The sequence below is a fragment of the Bison bison genome, unplaced genomic scaffold (assembly GCF_000754665.1).
Source record: "Bison bison bison isolate TAMUID 2011002044 unplaced genomic scaffold, Bison_UMD1.0 scf7180017864337, whole genome shotgun sequence".
Classification (NCBI taxonomy): domain Eukaryota; kingdom Metazoa; phylum Chordata; class Mammalia; order Artiodactyla; family Bovidae; genus Bison; species Bison bison.
The window spans coordinates 1954343-1980449 of record NW_011494909.1 but is presented as its reverse complement, the minus strand read 5'-3'; the positions used below and the strand labels follow the sequence as shown (position 1 = coordinate 1980449).

General features: G+C 40.9%; 1 protein-coding gene across 1 annotated transcript in view; it reads left to right on the top strand.

Moving 5' to 3' along the window:
- The first annotated feature begins 8107 nt into the window (after positions 1 to 8107).
- The window catches only part of CELF2 (CUGBP, Elav-like family member 2), a 430555-nt gene continuing 412555 nt past the window's right edge, over positions 8108 to 26107 (top strand). The window contains exon 1 of the mRNA XM_010854102.1: positions 8108 to 8143. The gene's annotated coding sequence lies outside the window, so the exon portion shown is untranslated. The remainder of the gene's footprint in view (positions 8144 to 26107) is intronic.

Genomic DNA, 26107 nt, shown 5'->3' with positions numbered 1-26107 from the left:
AGGTCCGCAGGCGGGACCACTTCTGTGGATGTTGCCGGCTGATATCTCATTCACTTCCACGCCGGAGTGGGCTTGAGAGGCTGGCCGGCCTTTTAGCGATATGAAGTGTCTCTTGTCGAAACCCACAGTTTTCTAAGTGACTGGGTGAGTTTCCCTGAGGATCTCGTCTCCCCGTTTAGTTTATCGGTATTTAGAAAGTACAGGTCCAGACTATCATTTCTTTAAGTTACAGCATCACCTCATATTGCCTGCTCCACTCACTGGGTACCAGTGAATAATTGCTGGGGAAAAAAAAAAAAGAGAGATGGAATGCAATAGTGCAAAGGAAATAAGTAGACATAAGAAATGAAGGTGGGGGTAGAAGTCGTTGCATGTCATGCCTTCATATATTCAGTCCCCTTTCTATAGAGATAGCCCTCCTATGGAAATAATAGCCCCCCTGTGACTCCTACTATTATGTATTGATACTATCTCCTACCTTGCCTCATTCTTCATGACATATGCTATGTAGTGCCATGTGCTGTCATATCTGAGTCTTTGTGACCTCATGGACTGTAGCCTGCAAGCTTCCTCTGTCCATGGGATCTTCCAGGCAAGAATACTGGAGTGGTTGCCATGTCCTACTCTAGGGGATCTTCCTGGCTCAGGGATTGAACCCACTACTCCTGTGTTCCCTGCATTGCAGGCAGATTCTTTATCCACTGAGCCATCGGGGAGGCCTACATAAGGTGGTCATAAATACCCATTTGCTTTTTTGTTTTTTGTCTGTCTCCCGCTTCTAGATTGTACAGTTTCCAACAACGGGGCCATGTTTTGTGGTTGTTCTCTGTTCTGGCACAGAACCCAGAATAAATGAGTGGATGTAAAATATGTATACATCAGATCTGTAGATACTGAGAGCAAGCAAGGCAGCAGAGTGACCACAAGCATAGAATGCCTCTGTCCATCACTAGCTGTTTGGCCTTGGGAAGCTATTTAACATTTTTCTGTCTCATTTTCCTCATCTCTATTGTAGTTGAATCATAGTTAACAATGTCATGAGGCTTTTAGATGAGTTAAGTGAGTGAACGCATGTAAATGGCCTAGAATAGTGGCTGGTATTAAATAAGAGCCCAGTGAATGTGAGTTATGCTGTGTGAGTGTGTGGTGTGTATATGTGTGTAGGTTTCACCATGTAAGAGTAATTGCTTGCATTTATACACAAACGCACACACAAGCCCACACACATTTTAATTATGGGAGTGAAAATTGAGGAAGGATAAAGTGATAGAGAAGAAGGGCCAAAATAAAGAGATTATAAATTCAAAGAAATTATCAGAAAGAAAGAAGTTGGAATGAGTGGAAGGAGAAGTGTCTTTGACTTTATCAGAGAAGACACTTTAATCTCTAAGGTGTTTTAGATTTCCCAGACTCGAGGTTCACCATGTAGGAAAAAAACTGAACTGTTCTAAATTGATATATGAATTTGTAATGATGCCTTGAAGCTAATCTTTTTTATCTATGTATTATTTGGAAATAGATCCAGCTTTAAAGGCCCACTGTTTGCCCCAAGCACTGGATGACCAAAAAAAAAAAAACAGACAAGGAAAAGAATAAAATCTAGTTTATTGTAATACTTTCACCCTTACCTCTTATGACCAGAACATTAAATCATTTACAGGGGCAGGCAATAAAAATAAAAGGTATTTTAACTTTTTTTTTTTTTTTGGTCTTTGTACTTTTGGAAGAATCAGAGGTGCCAATGGAGAGAAACAGTCCAAGTCTTAAAAATATTTATCATGCTAGCACACAATTAACAGGGGGGTTCTCATGTCCTCTGTTTTATAGTTTGTCAGCTAATTTTGGAAACTGGCAAGCTGCACAGAAATAGATAGCTCTTGCTTCAACACGTCCTAAAAAAAGAACTGTTTGCATAGTTCAAGAATGGGATGGGATAGGAGAGGATGAGGAAGACCACTATTTCAAACAGCTAAGAAGAGCTGGCATCACTCTGTGCGCCCTGGCAAATGTTCTACACATTTAAAATTAAAATCGTTTTTAAGAATTGCTAAGTAATCTACAAAAACTGTAAAATACACATGAGACACTTGTCTGCTTTTGCAAATACTTGTCTCTTCTAGTTTATTTTTTCCCCTCTTTGGTAAAATGGAATTTATAGCCCAACTTCAAATTTGCAGAAAGCTTTCCTGTCTGTTCACACTGATGATTGATCCAGCAACGCTAGATCAAAGGACAGCATTATTATTCCATTCTGGGACTCGGCAACCCCATGAGGCAGAAAGAATTGTCCAAGGATATAAACCTATCAGAAGTGAATACCCTCCATCATTTTGGTCTATTTCTTAGCCCCTAGGACAACTCTGTTTCTCGGAACATATGACTTCACTTTGTCATCTTTTTCATCGTTGTTTTCGTTCAGTTTTTAGCATTCCACTCTCTTCTTGAAATCAGATTATCTTGATCATGACAACTAAGGAAAGAAAATTAGTGCAATTAAATTCCAAATATTGCTATAACTAAAACGGACATTTTAGAAAATTAAGAGACTGAAATTACCTGCCAGCAGACAATGTTTGATGGTTCTCTTGCATGCTTATTTATTGAGTGTCTGGTAGGTGCCAGGCACTGAGTATCCAAAACCTTGAACAAGAAGCGATCTTTGACTTAGAGGAGCTTTCACTAGTGGAAAACTCAAAACTATTCACCACTGAATACTTTACATAATGTCCTTTACTGGAGTGTAAACACTTGGAAAGAAGGATCAGGATTTATTTCCTCTTGGTGCCACTGAAAGCACCCAGCACAGTTTGTGCTGAACATAGCCTCAGTGCTCAGTGAATATGCTGGATGAATAAACATTAGTGATGAAGATGATTTATGCTTAGAAAGGAGTGTTATTAATGGACATTGTGATATGTATAAGTTTATTGAAAAAGCATCATTCTTATGGCATCTTATTTTCAAACGGCTTAATTTTTTAGAGCAGCTTTAAGTTTATAGCAAAATTGAGGGGAAGATACAGGGATTTTTCTTATGCCCCCACCCCTGCTCAGGCATAGCCCCCTCCAGCCGCCACCACAGTGGTGCGTTTGTCACAACTAATGGACCTACGTCGAAACCAGAGTCCATAGTTTGCATTAGGGTTCAGTCTTGTACATTCTATGGACTTGAACAAATGTGTGCTAACATGTGTCTACCATTATGGTGTCATAAGAGGAGCTTTACTGCCCTGAAATTTTTCCATATGGCATCTTCTTTAGGTTCTCTCAATTGGGTTATGAAGGAAAATTGTATAAAAGATGCTTAGCATGTTATGCTACGTTTATTTTCCTCAAGGGTTTCTTTACAAAAGATATAAATTCATGAAATGTGAATAATTCAGATGATTTGTTAGCAATAAAGAAAGAATAAAAGTGAACAAGTTATTATTTTAAAAGCTCTGGTGTTCTGATGATCTCAAAAAATGGCCATTGGTTGGTAAATCCTCGCCACATTCTGCCATCAGATACAGTGGTTCTTTCTTTTTTTTTTTTTTTTTAAATCATGGAGCTACATGCTCCGGAGGAATCATCAGGTTTTGTCAGTAACATAAATTAAATTGTGTTCACCCATTCATTTATGTTCACCAAAAATTACATTTCTTATGAAATAACGTCTGTAATTCTAATGTGAGTACATGGCTATATAAAAGATAAATTTCCCCCTGCTAGTACTAAGTGAGTGGAAAGCATAACTTTTTTCTAGCATTTGTCTTTTGCTATAAAGGCAAGGCAAACACCTGAGTCTGTGGATGTACTGAATGGAATTCTGCATTGTCTTTTGTGCGTAAATCACACCTATAATTCACCATCTAGGAATTTCTAGTTTACTTAAGAGGAATAAGAACTTGGAGAAACTTGTGACAACCATGTCTTTTTTCTCCGCAGTATTTATAGTTGTCTTGACCCTAGACCTAACTTACCATCAATTTTTCTTAAGCTTGTTGACTGAAAAAAAAAAAAAAGTACAACCTAAAAGTTGAGAATTATGTTTCATTTGGCAGATGAAACTGAAGACTTAAGCCCAGGATGCAGCCTCTCAGATAGCTCTGAGGAACTGCTCCAAAGAGAAGCCAGGATATATCAGAGTTTTTGCAACAAAGACCAGGTAGTCAAAACATTGAAAGGTTCCTATTAAAGAAAACCAGATATCTCAAGCTAAGGAATTCAGTTCTTCTCAATGCTTGGAAAGATGCAAGAATCTGGGCTCACTGAAATCATTCCTTTGACATGCACCTCAGCTCTGTGTGGCCAGTGTCCTTCCTTCCTCATCGTGAGTCTCCTCTGAGCATGCTGACGGAGGTGACTGCAGCAGCTGCCTGCTGGATGGTAGGCATCCTGTTTGTTTCCTAAGTTCGGTCAGAGCAGCTGTAATGTGGTGGCTTGATGGCTGCAGCATCCTTTGCTAAGTGATAGGGAAGGCAGCATTTTTTCATTGATAAGCTGCTTGTCATTTTTAATCTTTCCAGAGAACCCAACTCAGTTTTCCTAGAAACAAGAACTTTTCAGTACCTGTACATATTTGTGTGTGCTCAGTTACTCTGTCATGTCCGATTCTTTGCAGCCCCACGGACTGTATCCCACCAGGCTCCGCTATCCAAGAATACTACAGTGGGAGTGCCATTTCCCACTCCAGGGGATCTTCCTGACGTAGGGATCGAACCCAGGTCTCTTGCGCCTCCTGCATTGGCAGACAGATTCTTTACCACTGCACCAGTAGGAAGCCCTTACATCATGTTTGGTTAGAGATTAAAATGAGTCCCACTAACATAAACAGGTGGGGAACAAACACAGTGTACTCTTGGTAAGTGTGCAAACTTACGTGATGGTGCCAAGTGAAACAGGCCCTCCTGAGAGGGCTCAGGCACCATGTTCTTCCAAGAGAATGGAGATTGTTGGTTAATCCAGGAGGGTTTTGAAACAGGTCAGCTGCAGATTTGTATTCTGCTACTCTGTTGCCAGTGGTTCCCCACTGAGGGCAGTTTTCCCCCCAGGGGACATTTAGAGACGTTTTGATGGTCACAGTATGGGAGTGGGGATACCATGGGCATCCAGTGGCTAGGGGCCAGGGATGTTGCTGAACATCTGCAAAGCACAGGACAGTGCCTCACAAGGATCATTTGGCCCGAGATGTCGTGATAGTGCCCAGATGGAGAAGTACCGCTACTGTGGTTTAAATGGATTTATGGTAATATAGATCCAATGTAGTTATATTAGATACCACGGGGACTTCCTGGAGAAGGAAATGACAACCTGCTCAAGTATTTTTGCTGAGAAATCCCATGGGCAGAGGAGCCTGGCAGGCTACATGACAGTCCTTGGGGTCGCAAAGAGTTGGACACTACTGAGTGAGCGAGCACACACGGGGGGACTTGTTATATTAAAACACGTATAGTCTTCGAGCAAAAAAAGGAAAGGGAATTGTACCTTCACCCTGGGGTGCTGCTGTTACTATGATCAAGTTCTAAATATAAAATTAACCCTCAAGGTCAACAAGTAGGTCAGAAAAGTTCATTAATTCCTTCCTTACAAATTGAATAAGCATTGACTGAGTGTACATATATTTTGGACTCAAGTAATGAAATGATAAATAAAAAAATAGAATTTAAAAGATACTTCTATTGTGATACCATGTTATAAAGGAAGACTGAGGAAGGGGTGCTTCTTAGCTGGGGGAGGGGGTGGTTGGTGTCCACAATTCCAGATTCTGTTTTGAAGGAAAATGTTCTTAGGCAGGCATGAAATTCTTAAATGAGATGAATACATGTGAGGCCTTCAACAATGTAGTGGACAAGGCTCTCAACTGCGGTTTTGTTGAAGGAGTGGAGCATTCTCTCAAAAGCCAATTTCTAGAGCAATGAAGGCCAAAGCTTTAATAGTATGTGGTTATTTGGGGAAGAGCATTTCTATAGGAGCTGAATTATAATCACTTATATTTTTAAAGCAGCATGGCTCTGTGGGAACCAGCCTGTCCCTAGAGTGCCTGGGTGCTGTCACAGACAATAGGTGGGAAGGAGTTCTAGAAACTAGGAGGAAGCCCTCTGTTTGGATTAAAATGAGTATATAAAGACAATGCAAGTTTCAAGGTGAGATTCTTAACCCAGGATTGACATATTGGCTTTCTGAGGTCCATGAAGCATTATAATTTTACACCACGTTTTGTGTATATGGGCATGTCATGTGTATATCATTATTTTGTCCTGCATAAGGTGTTTGTATCTTTTCTAAATTTATGCTTAATTGGAGGATAATTGCTTTACAGTGTTGTGTTGGTTTCTGCCACACATCAACACGAATCAGCCAGAGGTATACACTTGTCCCCCCACCTTGAACCTCCCTCTCACCTCCCACCCCAGGTGTTTATATCTTTAATGAGACTCTCTTTTCTTTTCTATTATAGGGTATTACAAGATATTGAGTATAGTTGCCTGTGCTAGACAGTAGGACCTTGTTGTTTTTCTGTTTTATGCAGAGTAGTATGTACCTGCTAATCCCAAACTCCCAATCTATCACCCCTCACCCCTGTCCCCTTTGGTAATCATAAGTTTTTCTATGTCTCTGAGTTTGTTTCTGTTTTGGAGATAAGTTCACTTGTGTCGTATTTTAGATTCCATTTATGAGTGACGTCATACAGTATTTGTCTTTCTCTGTCCAATTTACCCACTTAGTAGGATAATCTCTGGTTGCGTCCATATTGCTGAAAATGACATAATTTCACTCTTTTTATGGCTGAGTCGTACTCTTGCCTGGAAAATCCCATGGACGGAGGAGGCTGGTGGGCTGCAGTCCATGGGGTCGCTAAGAGTCGGCACGACTGAGCGACTTCACTTTCACTTTTCACTTTCATGCATTGGAGAAGGAAATGGCAACCCACTCCAGTGTTCTTGCCTGGAGAATCCCAGGGATGGGGGAGCCTGGTGGGCTGCCGTCTATGGGGTCACACAGAATCTGACACGACTGAAGCGACTTAGCAGCAGCAGCAGCATTCCACTGCATATGTATATACTATCTCTTCGTATGAGAGTCTTAAAGGGATTATATGACATGGAGAAGATTATGCACCACTGTTCTAAGAATTATACTTTGCATCCCTCTGTCTCAAGTTAAGCCCACTTCTGCTTTTAGAATATCTCAGCAGTAAGCCTCCATCTCCTCCGTCTCCTTGCACCCATTTCTTCCAAGAACACATCTGTAATCAAAAGATAAGATGTGTAATTGGAACAGGTTAGCTCTGAAATGTGTCTCTGGTCGTTCTTACTCATGTGCTACAGAACTTCCATCAGTGACTTGTCATTTCTGCCATGTTAATTGTCATAGCATCTGTGATTAACCCTTTGACCTGGTAGGACATTGTAACAAAGAAATGAAAACAGTGGTGGTGGTGGTTTAGTGGCTAAGTCGGGTCTGACTGTTGTGATCGCGTGGACCATAGCCTGTCAGGCTCCTCTGTCCATGGGATTCTCCAGCCAAGGGTACTGGAGTGCGTAGCTGTTTCCTTCTCCAGGGGATCTTCCCAACCCAAGGATTGAAGCTGGGTCTCATGCATTGTAGGCAGATTCTTTACCACTGAGCTACCCAGTAATTTGCTGCTAAAAGAGTTGGATTCTGTGCTGGACATGTTACTTCATAAACCTAAGGTGACAGGGACCAGTACAAAGACACACCCTCAAAGAAATTTGTTCCTAAATGATTCTCGGAAAGAGAAACAGGTGTTTTGTTCAAATGGAAAACATCCAAAACTTGGTTTGGGATTCTTTTCCCACTTATTTTCCTTCCATATGTTGTACATTTTAAAGTTGAATGTTTTAAAATCAGTTAAGCTCAACCACCAGAAAGCAGAGGCAGATATTTTGCATGCGTGTAGAATTTCCTTGGAAAGTAACCATTGAAACACTTAGGGGAATTAATCAGAAATGTGATGTGTTGATTTTAAGTTTCTAAACAACTGCAAATACAGTAACTTCTGCACCCATATGATACTGGAATGCCTTGGCACATTAGATTATGGCTTTATTAAACACATATTTATAATTTGTCAAAATAGGCTAATTATCTTCTTTTTCTTCCAGAGAGACAACCACAGAATTAGCTGGAAGTCTACCAAGGTGAGCAGTGAGCTTTGTTTATTTCTGTACGTGAGTTCTGATACACCCCCCTGACAGAAGAGCTGTAGCAGAATGAAGCAGAGGTGTTCTTCATTTTCTCTTCCTCATGTTAGATTTTAAGACCTCTGCTTCACCATGTAAACGCCAAAAACTGGGTATAAGTGATGTAACCAAGAGGTAGTGAACGTGGTGTCCATACGTGACTTAGAGAAGTCATTCTTGTCCCATGAAAGTTATGTCACGTACAGGGGTCCATTGGACCTATCTTCTCCACAGACATCATAAACATGCTACTTCCTGTGTTATATTCATGGGTATTGACAATCTAAAGACATACTGAATTGTTTGTTTTTTTTCCATGATATCCATTAGTGGTATGGGCTTCAAGGATTTGTAGATTTGTGAAAATTTTGAGCTTCCCCTAAAGAACTTGCATCATGGTTTTGTCGATAGCATAAATGCATTTGTAATTCACATTTGAATAACTAGTTACTATCTCACCTGGGAAAGCAATCAGTATATAAATTGATTGATGTCTTTAATGTATTTTGGATATGTCACTATATGACAGAAGACATGATTAACAGAGTGCCAATTATAGGCAGCTAGCCATCAGAAATGATTACCACTATCTGTTAGAAGAAAGAAGGAGAGAAAGAAAGGAGGCAGGAACGTTCTAAGAGAGATTTTCTGGGCATCGCACAGAACACCTAGCATCGTGCCTGCGTCCTTGAAGCTGCTTGGTGTCCTTCGGTGAATGAACGAATAGGGCATGGAGTTTTGCCTGGAAAGTGTTGGAGAGGGAAATGTAGAGACTCTCAAGAAGGATAGAAGAGCTTACAGAATGTGATGATGCACAACACTAGGGAGTCGGGGGAGGTCTGAACCGTCGCCATCTGTTCCAGGACATAAGCTCATGTGGTTGCTTTTTTTTTTAACATACAGAAAATCTTTGCTTATAGGATCATAACTAATATGGCCAGAAAACTGTTTTCTGTGATCCAAATATTTAAATTACTGTATGTCTTAATTTTTTGGGCTACCATCTCAAGGCTAGCTTGCAGGATTAAAAGCGTTTGTGTGTTCTGGTACGGGTATCTCCACCGGGTGCGTTTGTCCTGTGCTTTCAGTCTGGAAAGAGTCCCATGTGAAGACCCGGCATCTCGTCATTTTCTGGGAGACAGAGAGTTGTGTATCTACTCGTGTTTGTGGTGCAGAAGTTAATCCCCAAATAATGGAATGAAGGGTGACTTTTAAACTTTTCTAGAATGGCTAAGGGGTGGGCCACCCCTGTATTGTCAGTTAAGACCCGTGCAGAACTGTAATCATGAAGATAAAAATTATTCAGATGTCTGCAAAATCTGGTGCACACCCTGAATTCTATTAAGGAGCATCCTGTTGTGAATATCAAGTGCCATTTCCCACAGTCACCGAGAATGATCTTTGGTTGTTGCTGGCTTATTACTGGAGGGAGTCTGCTCACTTCTTGAGTTTTGTGGGAGGTATTTTAGTAATGAGCCTACTTATTGTTTCTTTCCATGAATTTTTGTTACTTCAATACTGCATTGTGTTGAGAATAAACACCACCAATCCCATTCTAACTGCAGCATGCAGTCATTGTATGGCGGTAAGGGCGTGAGAAATAATATGTCAGTTATTTCTCAATTCTTCTAATGTAGCCCTGGGCATTCTTTTGACTCTCTCTGGGGACAGTTTAGGACATTATCCACTGACAATTATTTCCCTTCACATTGACACAAAATAATGTGACTATTTGATGATGAAAACTTCTCTTGGCGTCCACTCTTCCAGCTGCCAGCGTTTGTCTATTTGTACGATCTTATGGAATTCAATCAGGTGTTCAACTCTCAGCCTTTTTTAGCCATTTTTTTCAAATTTCTTCAGCTTGTCATTGGGATAGTGCAAATGAGCCCTGGAAAACCTTAGTGCATTTAGAACAAGACACCTGTCATTACTCTGTTTGTCGGCTAATGATTAGTGGAACATGACACTTTGGAGGTTTTATCCTTCTAGTCATAAAAGTGTGCTTATGTGGTGACATCTGGGAAAAATGGAAAATTATAATTCAGGCAACTGCCACCTTGTGATATGTAGCTGGAAGGAAAGACAGTGGCGTTTCATAGCAGGTTTATGTTTTGGCTTACCTTGGCTTTGACTATCTTCAAACTTTCAGAAAGACCGTTTACAAATATTGCACAAAGATGAGATATTTCAACTTTAATTGCTTTACACAGCTGGCCACTGATTGATACTATTCTGTGAAATGTGCAAATCATACAGCAGTGGATCCTCTCTTGGCTGTTAAAAATGGGTTGAGGTTGAGCTGAGGTATATGCACAAGGTACTTGGACAGACACCTGGGTTTCTTTCATCACTAATGATAACCTAAATGTGTTTTTGGAATTCTTACCGTTGCTGAAATTAAAGCCTAGTTATAATATGTCGCCAGAAAAAATTGGACTATATGGGCAACATGCACTAAGCATTGTAATCATATTATAAATATTAAAACCAATGTTCTTGTCAGGATTAAAACAAATATTTAAACTGGCTACGTGTTCTACTCATGCTATCCTCTTAATCTTGAAATGTTCTGGAAAAGGAATGTATGAGTCCATTTCCTGAGCTGTGAAAAGGATCGTTTCTAATCTTATATAAGACTTCATGCTTTTATTTTGCTGTAGCCAAGATCAATTAAGCAATTGGAACAGTTGTTTTTCTCCATTGCAAGCATGTCTTTCAAGATCTTTTTTAATGGTGCAAGGTGTTTAGTTTAGGTAGATGCATTTTAATTAAATCATGGTAAAACCCCAGTTGTTCAGGCGGAATGGAGATACTAACTTAGTTATGATAAACTGGGATTTTAGTATAAAGGGTGCCTATACAGAGGGATAACTTTATTATGGATAGCAGAGTGAAGGTGTCAATAAAGTGTTTATTAACAGAGGTTTTACTCTGATCTTGCAATATTAGTGGCTGTTTTTGGAAAAGAGAGAGCTTTTTAATTCCTTAAACATAATCTGCTGTTTCTCAACATAAACTAAACAGAATAGAAAATAGAGCTATTTAATAGACCTTAATAGGAGCATTGTAAAGATGCCAGTAGAGATTCATGAGCAGTTTTTAAAGCTCAACACCCAGAAGTCAGGATGCTCTTTGAAAAGCATGAAGGATTGGTAAATGAAGCTTACAATAATTAAATACATAAATAAGATACTATTTTTTAATGGATTTTAGCAGAAGCCAATGGAGGCAGGGGCCAAAGGTTAAAGTTATAAAAGACACACAGTCTTTTTCTTCTATTTTACTTATTTGTTTAATATTTATCGATTTATTTGTCTGCAGCAGGCCTTAGTTGAGGCGCATGGGCTCCTTGATCTTCACTGCAGCATACGGGATCTCTTAGTTGCAGCATGTGAGATCTGTTCCCTGGCCAGGGATCAAACCTAGGCCCCCTGCTCTGGGAGCACAGAGTCTTAGCCATTGGATCACCAGGGAAGTCCCCTTTTCTTCTACTTTAATCCTGTAACTTAATCTTTTTTCAATTCTTTCTCAGAGGAGGTTAGGAAATATAAGCATTCAGTGGAAGCAATTTTTTTTTTTTAGCCTTTTAACACCCAAGGCTAAGAACATCAGTATATACCATCAGATTATCATTTGAGCTTCTCTACCAAGAAGTTAGAACTTGGTTGGTGTGACTATCAGAGAGAAAAGTCATGGCATGGCAGTTTCACTTATGAAATTTTGATCTTCAGTTATAGGTCTTTGTTATCTGAAATTTGAACTCAGCAGATTTCGTATAGTGAAAGGGCAAGGCTGAACTCTGATTGACCAGATATCTCAGTCATGGGTGTCACTGATCAGGTAGCAGCGAAGGGAAAAGGTGGCGACAAAGAGAATTAAGGAAATATCTGGCGGCTCAGCTCACCATGTATGCACCATGGGTTTTCAGTTAGACGTTCATTCCCCTGTGGGGGCTTTGGTAGGTAAGAAAAGCTCACATTTCTCATAGTCCTCAATTAAGTTGCTGTCTTCTGAAAGACCTTTAGCAATTAGAAGATAAGAATGTTGGTGACACGAGAAGCAAAGGCAGCAAAAAAAAAGTAGACAAAAGCGGGTCTACATCTTACTGAGGAGCTTCTGGAAAGCAAAGGACACCATCAACAGAATGAAAAGACAAACTGTAGAGTGAGAGAAAACAATTGCAAATTATGTCTTCTAAGGTTTAGTATCCAAAACATGTAAAGAACTCACACAACTCAATAGCAAAAAAATTCAACAGTCTGATTTTAAAAATGGGCAGAGGACCTGAATAGACATTTTTCCCAAGAAGACATACAGAGGGCCAACACAGGTACATGAAAAGATGGTCAACATCACAAATCATCCAGGAAATGCAAATCAAAACCACAATGAGCTATCACCTCACACTGGTTAGAATGCCTTTCATCAAAAGACAAGATAACAAGCATTGGTGAGGATGTGAGGGAAGGGAATCTCATGCGCTGTTGATGGGAATGTAAATTGGTGCAGCTACTATGGAAAATAGTATGGAGAATCCTCAAAAAATTAAAAATAGAGCCACCACATAATCCAATATTACTGTTTCTGAGTATCCAAAGGAAAGGAAAACAGAATTTCAAAAAGATATCTGCACTCCCATGTTCATTGCAGCAGTGTTCACAGCAGCCAAGACATGGAAGCAACCTGCGTGCCTATCAGTAGATGAATGGATAAAGAAGTCCTAGTATTTACATTCACTGGAATATGATTTGACCATGAGAAAGTAGGGATTCTGCCATTTGTGACAGCGTGGGTAGACTTTGAGGGCATTATGCTAAGTGAAATAAGCCAGACAGACAAAGACAAATACTGCATGATATCACTTATGTGATAAAGATAAAGACAAATACTGCATGATATCACTTATGTGATAAAGATGTGGAATCTTTTAAAAAGTCACAATAAAAAAATTAAAAAGTCAAACACATAGAAAGTAGAAAACTGGTTGCCAGGACCTGGTGGGGACAGGGTTAAGGAAATATGGGGGGAAAATGCTGCTAGTTCCAAACCAATCTCATACTAATTAATCTAGAGCTGATGAATATTTCTTATTTTCCTTATTATCCCTAAGAAAGAACAGTTTTCCCAGCTTCCTGGGACCCAGATCTGTTGCAATTTGATATTTACAACATCCACCATTCATTAATTAATTCAACAAAGGTGCATTAACACTACTTCTATGCAAAGAATGGTTATAGGCTCTGTGGTGGAGAACAAACTGATCACTGTCTCTTCTCCTAAGTAATGTAGTCTAGGATAGCAGGTAGAGATAATCACGGTGCTGGGTGGAAAGTGTTTAATGCCATAAGAAAGGTAGAAAGACATGTCAGCAAACAAAAGGTACCAGGGAATTTCAGAAATGAGATGGGCCACCTCTAATTGGAAGAAGCAAGGACAGCCTTGTGAGTCAACCTTCTGAGCAAGGCTTGGACAGATGGCTCAGGTCTGACCATATGGCGGTGCAGGGGGCTGTTTCCCCCACACAGAGGGAACATCATCACCCAGAGGAGGTGTGCAGGGGCTGTGCAGGGAACAGGAAGTGGTGCCATCTTGTTGGAGGGAGTGCAGAGACAAGAAGAGGCACTTGGAGATCACTTGATGTGAAGGGTTTAGACCCCAGTCTGAGGAGCTGTTCTTCTCTTTGATTATTATTCATCCAAGAAGAGTTCTAAACTGTTGTTTAAGAAGAGTCATCTGGGCAAATTGACAGAATGGGTTTGGGGAAAGAAAAAAAAAGTTGGCTATTCTCCACAGGGGAACCCACGGGACTCCCAGACTTTACAATCCCTAGAGCTCCCCTCTCTGAGTCACTGTTCAGCTAACAATAGAAAACAAGCCCTCTGGTTTAAGTGATTATCTTCCAAACCTTACACTACCCAGTTTCCTGCTTATAGCACCCACCATTATACTGCACACTGACTCTGTGGCCACAGTTGCAGTTGGTAAGAAGTATTCTTTTTCCTTGCCCCAACCCCCACCTCCTTATCTTTTACAGTGCATCCCACCCCCACCCCCATAGCCTATGACTAAATTTTTTCCTGCTTGAATCTTTCTCTTATAATATTTTTATTATCGATCCCAGGTTGAAGCCATTTAATAAAAAGCATTGTAGCTATATCAGGGTAGAAAATGCAGATTGAGTTTGTAGCTATAGTTCAAGAAATCTGAGAAAACCCATAGTTAATATGGTGCCCTTATGTATTCTCTCTTTTTCCTCTGCCATTCTCAGCATCTCTTGCGTCTGATGTACCTAATGTTCACAATGTGACTGCCACAGCTCCAGCCATCACATGGAGACATGATCATATCCAGTGAAGGGCATTTTTTATCATGTGTTCTATTTTAGGGAAGACTTTCTTGCCTGTGTCTGAGTTCTTAGGGAGGGGAAATTGGGTTTCTGGTATTTGCAGCCTTTATATTAGGAGACATATTCTGCCATTAAGAAGAAAAGAAGTCAAGGTAGGGGGAAATGGCTTTACATACTTAGGAAGTGGTATCTGCCACAAGAACTCTTTTTCTTACTCAGTCCTCAGCCTATTCCAGCTGGGTTTCTAACCCTTTCATTCCACTGTCCTGGCCTGATCAAGGTCAACAGCACCCTCCGTCCAGCAAAGTCCAGTGGCCATTTATCTGTTTTCTCATTTGGTCCCTCAGCCGCACACAAAGTAGGGCCTCCATTTTTCATGAAACGAAAACGTTCTGAGTTTCCGGGACAACAGTCTTTCCCAGGTTTCTCCCTCTCTCACTGGCTCGTCTTTCCCAGTCTGCCTGCCTGTTCTTCCTCCTCTGCTGGACTCTGCGTGCTGAGCTTCCCAGGACCTCCCTTGTCCATTTCTCTCTTCATTCATAGAGAGGATGTAGAGAGAGAGGTCATCAAGTTCATCTTAAGAAGGATAGTTCCCGTTTTCATATCTCCAGCCTCAGTTTCTACCTTGAGTTTCAAATCTGAATACCCAGTCATCAGTTTAACATCTCTTCTTGGATATATAATCTTGAAGTTGATGTGATTGAAAAGAACTCCGTTTTAAAGCATTTATTTATTTGGCTGTGTCCGGCCCTCGTTGGAGCTCTGGCTCTTTGTTGCAGCACGGCGCTTCTCTCTAGCTGTGGCACACAGGCTCAGTACTTACGGCACATGGCCTTAGTAGCCCATTCCCCGACCAGAGATCGAATATGTATCAGCTGCCTTGCAAGGTGGATTCTTAACCACTGGACCACCAAGGAAGTCCCTCAAAAAGAACTTTTAAATCTACCCCCAACCACCTTAACTTCAGGCACCCAGCTGTTTAAAGGAGAATCCTTGAGTCATTTATATTGCCTTTCTTTTTCTCACACTTAATAGACCATCCATCAGCCAAGTCTATTGACTCAGTCTCAAATTTCATCTATAATTTGGCCACTTTCTCCATCTTTTTCTAAGCCGTCGTAGACTCCCACTTGTACTGTAAAAATGGCCCCTAACTGGTCTTCCATTTCCTCTTTTGCAAATCATTCTTCACATGGCAGCCGAAGAGATCTTTGAAAAGTCATCAATCAAACCACATTGCTTTTGGCTTCAAAGTGAGCAAGTTTGCTCTTGCTGGGAATAAAGTCCACACAGCGTGCCTTGGCATCCGGAAAGCTCCGTGGGCTGCCTCTGCGAGCTCATTGCCTCCTGCTCGCCCTCTCCTCCCTTTCCTGTGTTGCTGACCCACTGGCCTGTCTTCCCTCTTACTTCCGCAGAGATCCTGCTTCTGACCACTCTAAGCAGTCCCGTCTGTAGCGAAGTTACTGTCACGTTGCCATATTATGTCACCCGCAGAGTAGCTGTCATTATGTGTTCATTTACTTGTCCATTTACCCACTGTCTGTTCCCCTCCCTTCACCCCCCAGAACAGAGTCTCCTTTGGCTTTCTTGCTTATTCCTCCGTGCACAGGACTCCCAACAGAGATGGCAGCCAGTCGATGTTTGTTGAATGACCATGTGAGCCCCCATTTTAGAGAGAAGAAAATTGAGGACCTGTCTCTCTGTCTTCATTTCTTTTCTCTGTCTACTTGAAAGTCTCTTATCATCTCCCTGTTCTTTTTCTCCTTCCCCAACCTATCCCTTACACATCCCCTATACAGGGTGGCAAATGACAGCCCACAGACCAAATCCAGCCTGTTTCCTGTTTTTATAAATAAGTTTTTATTGGGACACAGCCAAACCCATCTATTTACATATTGCCAATGTCTGGTTTCATGCTATCAAGTCAGAGCTGAGTGGTTGTGGCAAAGACTGTATGACCCAACAAGCCAAAAACATCCATTATTTAGTTTTATAGAAAAAGTGGACCAACCCATGCTCCAGACGCATCTTAGATGCATTTCTACTCTGAAGTCGTCTCTGTCTGGAAGGGTTCCGTGCCTCTCCTGTAGTTTCTAAGGGCCCGAGTGCTAACTCCTATGCTGGCATCCGTATCATTGATAATAGAGTTCAGTAGAGGACTTTTAGATCTCCACTAATTAGGAAATGCATTACTACTACTAAGTCGCTTCAGTCGTGTCCGACTCTGTGCGACCCCACAGATGGCAGCCCACCAAGCTTTGCTGTCCCTGGGATTCTCCAGGCAAGAACACTGGAGTGGGTTGCCATTTCCTTCTCCAAGGAAATGCATTGAGATCCCACTATTATTCATTGTTTTTCCTCAATGTCTAACAGTGCCTGGAACATAGTAAACCCTTAATTAATATTTGCATAAATCTTTGAGTGAATAGATGTTTGAATGAATGAATAAAAGTTTGAATTGGGAAGTATCCTGGTCTGGTGGTGCTTTTATCACAAAATACCAGAGCCTGGGTGACTTAAACTTACCTATTTCTCACAGTTCTGGAAACTGGGAGGTCCAAGACCAAGGCGCTGGCAGATTCAGCATCTGAGTGAGAACCAGCTTCCTGGTCTAGTGTCTGCTGCCATCTTTCTGTACCCTCACCAGGTTGGGGTGGGGGAGCTGGGAAAGAAGGGGAGAAAGAAGAAGAGCCATCTCACTGGTCTCTTCTGATCCCCACCCTAATGACCTTAGCTAAACCCGATCACCTCCTAACCCCATCACACTGGGCTTTAGGATTTCAACATATGAATTTTGCGGGCTTCCCCTGGTGGCTCAATGGTAAAGAACCTGCCTGCCAATGCAGGAGACTCGAGTTTGATCCCTGGATCAAGAGGATCCTCTGGAGAAGGAAATAGCAACCTGCTCCAGTATTCTTGCCTGGAAATCCCATGGGCAGAAGAACCTGGCAGGCTACAGTCCATGGGGTCACAAAGACACAACTTCGTGACTAAACAACAACATACGAATTTGGGGGTGGGGGACACATTCAGCTCCTAAGAGGAAGGGAGGGAGGAAGCATTGGAGAAACTTCACAGACTACCAGTCTTAGACCAGATATATGATTTCTGTGTTCGGTCACCCTTCTCACTCTGCTCTTGCCAACCAGAAAAATTCATCTTGTTGGCTGGAAACTTATAAACTTAAATTGGACTGTTACCAGGCTGCTCAGAGCTGTTGCTGTTGAGTCTGTTAGCACAGAGGTTAAGAGACTGGGCTTTGGGCTCAGACACGCTTTAATCTTGTGTTTGTACCTTTTTTTAATTTAAATTTATTTATTTTAATTGGACGCTAATTACAATGTTATATTGGTTTTGCCATACATCAACATGAATCCGCCACGGGTGTACATGTTTTCCCCATCCTGAACCCCCCTCCCACCTCCTTCCCTGTACCATCCCTCTGGGTCACCAGCCAGTGCACCAGCCCCAAGCATCCTATATCCTACATCTTAATCACGTGACTTTGAATGAGTGAGTTAATATCTCTGTCTCAGTTTTTATTTGAAAATTTGGAAAAATTATGCTACCCATCTCATAGTGTCACTGAGAGAAGATAATCTGTATAGAGTATTTAGCCTGGCACCCAGGGAGTAATCAGTAGATGGTAGTTTTTAAAGTGGTGGATTCAGAGGTAGCTTAATGCTCATTATTTGGGTTGTGCTTCTATCGAGACAAGATACCTTGTTGCCTTACAAGAAGCACTCTGGTGAAGTGGTTCAGCACATACACTCTGGAGACAAACTTCAACATATGTTCAAATCCCTGTTCAGCTCCTTACTTGCTCCGTGATCTTGGGTACGTTTCTTCACCTCTCTGTGCCTCGTTTTCTTTATCTGTAAATTGGAAGTCATTATAGGAACAGTTGTTCAGAGAATGAAATAAAGTGATAGGTGTAAAGTGCTCAAAATAATGCCTACTTTACTTTATTGTAAGGAAGTTAGAGTTGCATGCTAGTTGAAACTTGTGACGGGGAATGAAGCAATGTTAAGCCATAGGCCACAGAAACCTCTCGTTCAGATATTAATTATTCTGTGGCTAGATCTTTTGCCTTGCTATGTATGATTATTGATCTAAAACAAAATGCCCCAATTATTAAATATAAAATTCCCTTGACCTTGCTATGACACATGAAAATACCAGTTGCCCAAAGAAAGTATATATGCACATATCACCTATCTATCTTGGGCAGCTCTACCAGGAATATGGTTTTCATTGATTCGCCAGATAACCTAAATCAAAACATTTCTTTATGGATGTGTATAAGAGTCCATAGTGACTGAATTAAATTACACTTGTTTTATAATATAGTGTTCTGATGTGTAACAGACTATCAAAGGAACCATCTTTACAAAGAAAACTTTAGAATATTGTTAAGTTACTCACTGCATGACCTATTTAAACTGCTCAGATTCTTCTTGTAGACTGCATAATTAAATTTTAAATGGAACATGATAAAGAAATTATACTGGCGATCTCCAGAGATTTCGATACCCTATTTGGCTCTTTATAAAAGTGTAGCAAAGGCATACTTTAAAATTTAATAAAGGCCTGCCCTAATTTTTTTCTTCCCTTTTAGATTTTCTTTATCTGTTCAGGCATCCAAAGATGTGTTATATTATCCACAAGTGTTACCTGAAATAAACGATCAAAATAAAAATTCTTAAAAGCACATTTATCCCAATTTGAGAATTCCATTACTTGCGCATGAGAGCTTTTGTGGAGCCGTTGAACTCCTTGAAGATAAAACCTACCATTTCCTGAATTTGTCACCATGGAGAATTGGGGCTTTATTCATTCTGTTTGTAGAAGCGTTCATATCTTCAGCACTTCTAGAGCAAAGGGGTAGAAAATGGATTCCAGGGAAGATGTAATTTTGCAATTAGAACTCCTTCTTTGCTATGGATAAGTTGCCCTTCTTGAAGGAGTTGACGGAAACACACACACACACACACAGCCAGTTGGAAGAAGAGTTAATGCAGAGGACAGGAGAATTCTAGGACTGAGCCTCCTAAGAGCTATTGGAGCCTCTTGGGCCAAGAATTCTGTTTCATCACCTTCCATTGTTCGTTTTCTTTTGTACTTAAAGGGATGTTGCCAAGATAAAACTATATTAAATACATTTTCCTCATATTTGCCTGATACTGCTTTGTCATATAAAACATATTAGAAGAAAAGCTTCTCAGTCTTCCCTGAAGGATTTCAGATTTGCTGTCCACTGAGCTTTGACAAAACATGGAAGCATTTCTCTTCCCGTGCAGGATTGGTTTGTTTTTTATTATACCTTCTCAAACATTTGCCTCCATCAGTGTTTGGAGTGTTCAAGCTACCAAGATCATATAAATTAACAAAACTCATTTATACATACACACTGCTAAACCTTAGAAAGCTTTCTTTTCAGATTAGGTTTTGTAAATGTTTCTATTATGTATTTCCCTTTGCCTTCTTTCTGGCAAATATACAGATTTCCTATTGGGCTCAAACCACTCAAGCATCCAATTCTGGTTTCATTTTTCAAATAAGCTATATTAAACTCACATGCCACTATATAAAACCAAACGGAGGCAGTGACACAGGCCAACAGAGAAAATAAATTCACCATTTAGCCTGACTGTTCATCCTTAACCCTCTGCCTGTCACACTTTGGGTGGGGGAGGAAGGATGGAACTTCAAGGAGAGACGCTGAGCTACATAAAGGATGCTAAAGAGGAGTTCGTATCCAGAGCAGGATTATCCAGTGAGGAAGTGGAAATTCTGCTTCACCACCACAATATGACATTTGAGACCATCTCCTGGTCAGACTCAGGCTTCCCAAGTGGTGCAGTGGTAAAGAATCCACCTGCCAGTGCAGGAGACACCAGAGACAGGGTTCAGTCCCTGGGTCAGGAAGATCCTCTGGAGGAGGAAATGGCAAAACCCACTCCAGTATTCTTGCTCTGGAAATCCCATGGACAGAGGAGCCTGGCAGGCAATGGTCCATTGGGTTGCCAAGAGTCAGACACAGCTACATGACTGGGAACACACACACAGACACACACACACACACACACACACACACGGCCAATTCAGACCTATGGCACTCGGGTGAGTATCTCCAAAGGTGACACTTGGTCACCTGTAACTCATTATAATGCACCAGGTTCCCCCTGAGCTCCTTGATGCAAATTGGGCTTTCAGTGAAATAGATTTCAATGAATAGCTCACAATTTAAACATGTATGTAAGGAATAATGAAGATGCTTATGGACATAATAAACAATGAAACTTTAAGATTCATCTGTTGACATTTAACAAGATTGTTATTACTAGTTGCATCACCAAGCACCCATGTGAGCAAGGAAATTCATGAGATCCTATGGAGGTGCAGGGTATGATGAACCCTGCTTTTAAGAACCAAACTATCTAAAAGTGGAAATCTGGTTTATAGTAGGAGAAACGATGCTCTTCACTAACTCTCCGTGCTTAGGACGAAGTCTGTCCAATGATGAGATGAAAGCATTTCTATTGAATACATTAAGTATCATTTAAATTGAGCAAGTATTTAAGTTCAGAGGTGAAAGAGAACAGTTTTCAGTAAGGTGATTAGAAAAATCTCACCATGGAGGATGTAGATCTTCTAGGAAAAGACACAGCAGCAACAAGGCAAAGAGTGAGAAATATGGAGTTCCGAAAGGGGGATTGCAGCCAGCTGGTTTCAACCAGATGTTTTGTTGAGAGAATAATGAAATATGAGTTGAGAGGTGTAGGTAGAAGTGACTTGCACTCTTTAAAGGGATGAAAGAGTTTTCGTTTTGCTTGGCTTTGTTTTCAGTGGGCCATTGGAGGCGTTCGAGTTGGATGAATATGGGATTCAAAAAGTGTGTGAGCAAGGTGACTGATGGTGTCCTACAAAATATATTATTCTGGCAAGAGCAGCACAAACCATAAACTCCAAGAGGACTAGGACTAAGTCCCATTTTGTTCATCTCTTTTATCCTCAACACCTAGAACAGTGCCTACAGGCCACAGTAGGTGCTCATATATCTGCCAAATGAGTTAATGGTAAATGGAGATGAGGGTTTTTCCAAATAGTTCAAATGAGGATAATAAATGCATGAACTAGACTGATCTTGTAGAAAGGGAAAAAAGCAATGACTGATTACAGATAATATTGGAAAACACAAATCAATATTGCTTGCTGAAACTCAGGCAGTAGAGAAAAAGTTTCCACTTTGGGCATATCATTGGTGTCATCCACCAAACCCAGTGAGGGAGGTCTGGAGAGGGCTTGTTGGGAGATGTGAAGCTAGAAAGAGGATTGCTTTATAAGTTTCCCCTGTGGCTTTAGCAGTAAAGAACCCATCTGCCAATGCAGGAGACGTAAGAGATGCAGTCTCGATCCCTGGGTCAGGAAGATACCCTAGAATAGGAAATGACAACCCACTCCATTGTTCTTGCCTGGAGAACCCCACGGACAGAGGAGCTTGGCGGGCTACAGTCCACGGGATTGCAAAGAGTTGGACATGACCGAAGCAACTTAGCACACACACACACACGCACACACACACGAATTTGAGATAAAGGCCAGATATTTTGATGAACATTTCTGGTGGAGGGTGAGGGACACTTGTGGATTTGGAACTGCAGATTTGAGCATTAAGTAATAAAGCATCTTGGGGATTGCTTGCATGAAAATTTAGTTGAAGTCATCTTGTGCACACATGGGTTTTGTGGTTCCCTGTCAGAGTGACATCCTTTGCCAAATTAAGCAAGATGCAAATTTGATACTGAGTCCATGAGGACAAATGATGTTGAAGCAGAGATAAGCGTAATACTCATGTGGTTTTTAGTTCATTCTGCCAATTTCTCAAGAGAATGAATAAAGGAAGTTCTCTAGGGTGACTTAATAGACTGTGCCCTCCCCTTAAATGCCCACCTCAAGTTGCCATCTTGGTTCTGACACTCACTGTGAGAACTTGGTACCTGACACTCCTGGAGGGGTTGAGTTGGCAGCTGAATCCTCTATGCTGCCTGCTTCCATTTGGCCTTTCTCATCTTGGCCTGGTGCTTCTGGGCTAATTCCATCACGTCTGGAGTTTCATCTTCTCTGGGTTCATGCCTGAAGCTCTGGCAGTTGACTGTGTTCAGTTGAGAAAGTCCTATCCAAGTTCAAGTTCCAAGATGCAAGAGTCTCTTTAATACTAGGGGGAATGGAAACCCAAGTTCAATGCCACATTTTATCCATTCATTTTGTAACCCAGTTGCAGCATTGCCGAAATGTTACAAATTAAAATATTTTCTATAAAGGAGCCAGGATTCATTTAGGAAGGCTTTGGGACAACTTGAAGAATTACCGTTAAGGGAAAATAGGTCATAAAAGCCACCTGGGAGCTGGTTCCCCAGATCAGCCCAGGGGTTGTTGAATCTTGTAGATTTTAAATTTTGCTTATGAATGTGTATGGCCATTCAAGCATCCTACAGAGATGCCTGTGAGGGTGAAAAAGTTGTTTCTGTTTTGAGCTCAAGTGAAGGACAATAGTACTTTAGAAAATTGGGAAATGAAACTCTGTGAAAGGAACTAAAGACAGAGTGAGATGAAGTCAGAGCAATTGTGAATTCTCAACCCCGAGAACACAAAGATTTCTTATGTATTTTCTTCTTCTCTCTTCCTGTTCCAAGCTCTCAGTGGATCCCCTCCCTTCTCTAATGTATATGTGCATTGTTGTTGACTTTTGTGAAGTAGAAAGCAGCAATAAGATCTTTAGAATGAACAAAGGTCAAGAAATGGTTCCTTTCACTCAACCAAAGACAGATTCAGTTTTCAAAAAAAATTTTTTTAATAAATAGATGTTTTTCCTTAAAAAGGAAGAAATGGTTACTCTCAGTGCAGCAGTAATCAAATTTCAACATAAAATTTGTTCAAGATCACAAAGCAATCTGCATAAGAATTGTGCAAATATTCTTATGTGAATATTCTCCCCACCACCACCACCTGGCCTGTTATTTTTCCTAAGTCCAGTGGGAGGACTTTTGAGTTAGATGGAACTTATCTTGCATCACTTCCTGGTTTTATAGTTGAATAAGCTGAGTATCAGAAAGTCAGAAGCCAGTTTTAGTGACCACACTCTTTGTGCTTGCTGGACAAGTCGATATTTGCATGGTGTGGATGGAGTCTGTGTTCATTTCAGGGTCTGTTCTTGGAGTCATAGACCTGGAAACCTGTTATCTACTTTCTGAGATCTTTTTCCTCTCAGTTTTCTTCTATCTGCCTTCCCTACCTTCCCCTGGGGACAAAATCTTCATTTTCAGTATTTTCACTAAAGCTTTGTTTCAACTAAATGAAAACCAGGTATAGAGATTCGGTTGATGTTGGGTATATCATAGTGTACAGTAATGCTTCAGAGGGGACATCTGAGTCCAGTGGCTAAGACCCCGAACTCCTAATGCAAGGGGCCAGGGCTCCATCCTTGAGTTCGCATGCCACAACTAAAGATTTCACAGGCCTCAGTGAAGAGCGAAGATCCCACATGCTGCAAATAAGACCCGGCACAGCCAAATAAATATTTTTTTTTAAAAATAGTGCTTCTCAGATTTTAATGTGCTTGTAAATTACCGGGGGATTTTTATTTAAATGCATAGTCAGATCTAGTTAGTCTGAGATGAGGCCCGAAATTCTGCATTACAAACAAGCTGATTCTGACCACCCCATGAGCAGCAAGGAACTGCAGACCCACCAGCCACATCTTGTTTGAAAGAAGTCCCCATCACTTTCCAAGTTCTGCATCCATATCTTTAGGAATACGATGCTTTTATTATCTCTTATCTCTGGTTGGCTTGTTTCCTTTTAGAGAAGATGCTACAGGGTGTTCTGCAAACTGCCACTGCAGGAGTAATTTCTTTTCAAAGCCTGAGATACTATAAACCCACTGTAGCAGCCTGTGGATTGAACTATATAAAGGCAATCTTAGGTTATCGAGCCCATGTGAGTTTAGGATTCAATATCAATCAAGATTTGACTTTCAATTCTGAGTTTATGATGAGCAGCTCCCATTGAAGAAGAAACCAGAACTTTGGCTATTAGAAACTTTTTATTTTACAAATACAAAGACTTATTTATGTCAAGTAATTGAGTTCCCAGATGTTCTCATTCTGTATCAGTGACTGTAAACAGTGTCAGCCTTGGTAATATGACACAATGAATATATATGTATTCACATTCATATTCAGGAGTCAGCCTCAACACTACAGTCAATTCACAGGTTATCTTGCTCATTCCTGGAAACTGGTGTTTATTGACTGTGCAGATGATAAAATTGTCTTTGTTTTATTTATTCCATATGAGCCTGCAAAGTATTCTAGAAGAAATATTACTTCTTGCCCCTCTATTCCCATTCATCCTATCCCCTTTACTAAAGTAAACTGAGGTATCTGGATATAGCAATCTAATTTGGGATGACTCAAGAGAGATACAGAAAAAGATAGGTAACATTGAATACTCAAAATTCAATAATGAAAAATAATTACTTTAGTGAAAAGCCAGCTGTTCTTTCTTTCCTAATAGGCATGTGATGTTGATGAAAAATAGCATTCAAGTAAAGTTTACCAAGTAAGACTGGTTTGATTCAGGGTATTATATTATTCTGCAGAATAGGAAATGTTATTTAGGTTGAACAAAAAGCTGAACAGTCCAGCCAGTCCAAAAGACCCAAATACTAAAGGATTATCTTTAGAGAATGAAAAATGCTGGTGCATTATATGTAAGGCAATGCATGATAATTCTTTCAGAGAATATTCTGCCTGTGTTTTCTATGTCCTTCAAATTTCATTTGAATGAATGCTTTATGGATTTCTGTGACGCTTGGGGATATGTTAAAATACCATTGCAAACATACCAGGGAACTCAGGTTTAGATAATTCTCGATTTGAATGATTATAGCATGCTGCTGTATCCCATTTGGAAAAAAAAAAAAATAGGAGTTTTGTGACAATTTGAAGTTTCCTTTCTGTGTCTCCCACAATGGGTTTGCACAAAGAAGACCTTTGATACATAGATTGGAGTCCAAGGACATGAGGGACTGGGGAAGGGAGGCGGGCAGGAGGCCGGCCAACAGACATGTGCTCAGGAGTCGGTTACTGCCCAGCAGAGGGGACTCAGGCGCCCTGGGCCCCCATGGAACACTGTCTACTGCGGGGCGAGCAAGCTGCTGTATGTTCCATAATACCTTGTCCTTCAGTGGTTGATGTCCCTCAGGGAGAATTCATTCACGGGCACTTCTCTCTTCCCCATGCTCAGGCCGAGCACTTCTAAGGCCAGAGAAGACACACTCTGAAAGGCAGCAATAAGAGGAATCTGTAGGCTTCTGCATAGCATCTGCAGGCAACCCTCAGGGCAAATTAAAAGCAGGCCATGAAAGTTATGACCAACCTAGATAGCATATTCAAAAGCAGAGACATTACTTTGCCAACAAAGGTCCGTCTAGTCAAGGCTATGGTTTTTCCTGTGGTCATGTGTGGATGTGAGGGTTGGACTGTGAAGAAGGCTGAGTACCGAAGAAT